We start from the raw sequence: 5,217 nt of genomic DNA, 5'->3' as shown, positions 1-5,217 counted from the left end.
AAAACGGGAGCAAAACAGAGTATTTCCCAGAAAGGGTCTGAGCGCCCGCTCAGCTCTGCTAAGCGACCGCTCAGGAAGCTGAGTGCCCGCTCAGGATTGCTGAGCGGCCGCTCAGGGGCGTAAAAAAAGATACTGATTTCTAGACTCCTAATTCTGTTGAGCTTCCAACTTCTAAGATAGCTGGGTTTTGTGGGGCTTCTATATAAGTAGTTTTCAGAGACGTTTCACGTGGTTTTGAATCGTGGTATCAATCGAGAAGCAAGGAGATAAGGAAGAAGACCGTTTTAGCACATCGCAACGAAGAGGAAGCATAGTTTCTTATGATTCTTTATTTCGTTGTAACAGTGGATGCTAGTTTTCTTTACTTTGAACTTATTTACTCTTGTGACATACTCTGGTTTAATATAAGTAGTTTATTTAGTTATTCTCGTGTGTTTTTTTATCATGTTTTCATATGAACCCATGGTGACGATGAGTTCAATCATGGGCTAATCGTGATCATGGGGTCGTAACGGATTTACTATGGAATTCTTTAGTTAGTTGTTTAATACCTTAGTGTGTGATCATTGTATGATATCTAGTATTGGTTGTGCTTATTCATCTTATGTGCGTCACGAATATATAAGATAGGGTGTTAATCTCTTGTGAAGCGACAGTGGATCTTGAGGTTTAGAACTTTCCATGCTAGCATAGGTTCATGTATGTGTATGCATGATTAGTGGGTAACTCTAACCATTTTACTTGCCCTGTGTAATCATAAGGAATAACTTGTGCTTAAATCGTTATGTTGTCAAATTCTGTAGACATATAGGGTCTCAACATAATTGATGCCTATTGAACTTCTATCTTAGTTGTGGATGCTTGGTAGAATGGTATTAGTACAACGAAAGTTGGGTTTTATCAGTTTCGTGTTGTTTGATTAATATCATCACTGTTACATGCTAGGGGTAATAACAATAATTATTGAAGAAAGTAGTAATGAAGTTGTGATCTCATGTGTGTTTAATATTGTTAATTCAAGTGTCAATTAAGTGCTTAATTCTCATAGTTAATTGTAGTTAATAATTAGTTAATCAAAATCTAAGTGTTATTATCTTGACATTGAGAAGTAATTATACATTGGTGAGTATGTATTAATTGAACATAATTAGTCTGAGTCTCTGTGGGAACGAACTAGAAAGTATTCTATATTACTTGCGAACACGTATACTTGCGTGTATTATTAGCACGTGTTTTCCGCCCAAATAAGTTTTTGGCGCCGCTGCCGGGGACTCGGCGTATTTGTTTAGTTTATGTACTTAACATCAGTGGTCATTAGGACTCATTGATTAAGACGTGTTACTTATTGTTTCCGGTTGTGTTTCAGGTACCTTAGCGAGCGTTTATGCAAACACGTTCTCGTACTCGCAAGAGGACTTTAGATACGGCTGAGGAGACAGACAAAGTTCTTGGTATTCCGGAGAAGATAGATTTTGAAGATTCGGATATAGAGAGTGAGCAGAAAGAACCAGTAATCATGGGTGATCATATAGTTCCGGCAGATCCAGCTCTTATGGACTTTTCTCGGCCTAAAATTGATGACATCCAGTCAAGCATCCTTCATCCGGCTATTCAGGCTAACACTTTTGAAATCAAGCCGGGCACTATTCAGATGGTGTAGAATTCTGTTTTTTTCGGAGCTGTTGCTACTGAAGACCCCAACATTTACATTAGGAATTTTGTCGAGATATGTAGTACTTTCAAATATAATAGTATGACTGATGAGGCTATCAAGCTGAGGCTTTTCCCATTCTCTCTGAGGGATAAAGCTAAGGACTGGTTACATTCTGAACCAGCTGGGTCCATCACTACTTAGCAAGATCTTGCGCAAAAGTTTCTGGTAAATTCTATCCAATGGCAAAAACTGCGGCCATTAGGAGTGCTCTTACTCAGTTTGCGCAGCAGCCTACAGAATCCATGTGCGAAGCTTGGAAGCGCTACAAGGAGATGTTGAGAAAGTGTCCACATCATGGTATGCCTGACTAGATGGTGATCATTGGTTTCTATAATGGTTTGGGGGCCCAATCTCGGCCCATGCTCGATGCAGCAGCTGGAGGCGCCTTGTGGGCCAAAAGCTATACTGAGGCTTATAATCTTATTGAAACTATGGCTGCAAATGAGCATCAAAACCCAACTCAAAGGATGATGCCTGGGAAGATAGCAGGTATTCTGGAAGTTGATGCAGCTACAGCTATTGCAGCGCAGCTCCAAGCGCTGTCTTTGAAGGTCGATTCTCTAGACACCTATGAAGTCAATCAGATAGCTATGGTCTGTGAGCTTTGCGCAGGTTCTCATGCTACAGATCAGTGTTCCCTTGTTAATGAATCTGTTCAGTATGTGAACAATTATCAGCGACCACAGCAGCCTGTGCCAGCTACTTATCATCCTAACAACAGAAATCATCCAAATTTCAGCTGGAGAAATAATCAAAATGCTATTCAGCAACCATATCAGCAAGGCGTGAGTAAACAGTTTAGTCCACCTGGATTCCAGCAACCACAGCATTATGCTCAAAGGCAATCATATCCTCAACAAGGAGGTGCAGCTCCACATTCTAGTGCTGATTTCGAGGAACTCAAGCTATTATGCAAAAGTCAGGCTGTTTCTATCAAGACCTTGGATAATCGAATCGGTCAAATAGCCAATGCAGTGCACAATCGTCAACCTGGCACACTTCCCAGTGATACTGAAGTGCCAGGAAAAAAGGAAGCTAAAGAGCAAGTCAAGGCTATTACCTTAAGGTCTGGAAAAGTTGTTGATGGTGAAAAAGCAAAAGAAGGAGAAGCTGAAGTTGGTGATGAAGAAGAGAAGCAAAAGGAGAAAGCGGCAGAACCAAGGAAGACTACTGTTGAACAAACTCTGCCTGAGGGTAATACAGGGGAGAAACAGCTCTATCCACCACCATCTTTCCCTAAGAGATTGTAACAACAAAAGCTGGATAAGCAATTCGGTAAGTTTTTGGAGGTGTTCAAGAAACTTCACATCAACATACCTTTCGCTGAGGCTCTGGAGCAAATACCTAATTATGCGAAATTTATGAAGAGTATTCTTTCAAAGAAGGTGAAACTAGATGACCTTAAGACCATTGCTCTAACGGAAGAGTGCAGTGTTGTGCTGTAATAAAAATTACCTCCAAAGCTTAAAGATACAGGTAGCTTCACCATTCCTTGCACCATCGGCAAGTTTTCTTTTGACAAATGCCTGTTCGATTTGGGAGCAAGCATCAATCTGATGCCATTGTCTATCTTCAAAAAGTTGAATTTGCCTTATCCAAATCCCACCTACATGTCTCTACAATTGGCTGATCGTTCTATTACATACCCACGAGGCATAGTGGAGGATGTGCTAGTAAAGGTGGATAAGCTCTTCTTTCCTGCAGACTTTGTTATTCTGGATTTTGAAGAAGATAAGAAGATTCCCATAATATTGGGGAGACCTTTCTTGGCTACAGGCCGTACCTTGATAGATGTGCAGAAAGGAGAACTTACTATGAGGGTGCAGGATCAGGATGTGACATTCAACGTGTTCAAAGTGATGAAATTCCCTACAGAAGACGAGGAGTGCTTAAAGGTGGATTTGATTGATTCTGCGGTAACTTCAGAATTTGATCATATGTTAATGTCTAATGCATTAGAAAAAGCCTTAGTGAGGGAGTTTGACAGTGATGATGAGGATGGCAATGAGCAACTATAATATCTAAATGCTTCTCCTTGGAGGCGAAAGCTAGACATGTCGTTTGAATCTCTTGGTACTTCTGACCTCCAAAATGCTGAAGGAAAGCTCAAACCATCTATTGAGGAAGCACCTACCTTGGAGCTTAAACCATTGCCTGAACACTTGAGGTATGTTTTTTTAGGTGATGCATCTACTTTACCTGTTATTATTGCATCTAACCTATTAGGTAGTGAGGAGGACAAGCTCTTGAGGATCTTGAGAGAATTCAAATCGGCTATTGGATGGACTATAGCAGACATAAAAGGGATCAGCCCGTCGTACTGCATGTATAAAATTCTGCTCGAAGAAGGTATTAAGCCAATGGTTGAGCAACAGCGACGAATTAATCCTATCATGAAAGAAGTGGTGAAGAAAGAAATTCTGAAGTGGGTGGATGCAGGAATCATATATCCCATTTCTGACAGTTCTTGGGTGAGCCCCGTGCAATGTGTACCTAAGAAAGGAGGTATTACTATGGTAGCAAATGAGAAGAACGAGCTCATCCCCACTCGAACAGTCACAGGATGGAGGGTATGCATGGACTACAGAAAGTTGAATAAGGCCACGAGGAAGGATCACTTCCCTCTTCCATTTATTGATCTGATATTTGACAGATCGGCTGGTCATGATTATTATTGTCTTCTGGATGTCTATTCGGGGTATAATCAGATTTGCATTGCACTAGAGGATCAAGAAAAAACTACCTTCACTTTTCCATTTGGCACATTTGCTTTTCGCAGAGTTTCGTTTAGCTTATATAGTGCACCTGCCACTTTTCAGAGATGTATGATGACTATATTCTCTGATATGATTGGAAATAATGTCGAGGTGTTCATGGACGACTTTTCCATCTTTGGACATTCGTATGATGAATGTTTGAACAATCTTCGTGCGGTGCTCAAAAGGTGTGTGGAAACTAATTTGGTGCCAAATTGGGAAAAATGTCACTTTATGGTGCATGAAGGCATTATTCTTGGGCATAAGGTCTCTAGCAAGGGTCTCGAGGTGGACAAAGCCAAGGTGGGAGTCATTGAAAATCTTCTACCACCTATTTCTGTGAAAGGAATCCGTAGTTTTCTTGGTCAGGCGGGTTTTTATCGGCGTTTCATCAAGGACTTCTCGACGATATCAAAGCCGTTGTGCAACTTGCTCGAGAAGGATGTGCCTTTCAAATTCGATGATGAATGATTGAAGGAATTCGAGACTCTCAAGAAGAGTTTGATAACTACACCAGTTATTACGGCACCTGATTGGACTGAGCCTTTTGAGATGATGTGTGATGCGAGTGATTATGCGGTGGGCGCAGTTCTTGGGCAATGCAAGAATAATCTCTTTCATGTGGTCTACTATGCTAACAAGACCTTAAATAGGGCCCAAATGAACTACACCACCACTGAGAAAGAGCTCTTGGCTATAGTCTTTGGTTTCAAAAAATTTCGATCTTATTTGCTTGGGACAAAGGTG

General features: G+C 40.9%; 1 non-coding gene across 1 annotated transcript; it reads right to left on the bottom strand.

Annotated features, from left to right (window-relative positions):
* Positions 1-1,908: 1,908 nt before the first annotated feature.
* On the bottom strand, positions 1,909-2,015 carry LOC141715894 (small nucleolar RNA R71). Its single transcript, XR_012572638.1, has one exon. It is a non-coding gene; the product is annotated as a small nucleolar RNA R71 (small nucleolar RNA).
* Between the last annotated feature and the right edge of the window lie 3,202 nt (positions 2,016-5,217).

The sequence above is a fragment of the Apium graveolens genome, chromosome 3, assembly GCF_009905375.1.
Source record: "Apium graveolens cultivar Ventura chromosome 3, ASM990537v1, whole genome shotgun sequence".
In the NCBI taxonomy this organism is placed as follows: Eukaryota; Viridiplantae; Streptophyta; class Magnoliopsida; order Apiales; family Apiaceae; genus Apium; species Apium graveolens.
This window is presented reverse-complemented; position numbering and strand designations above follow the sequence as displayed.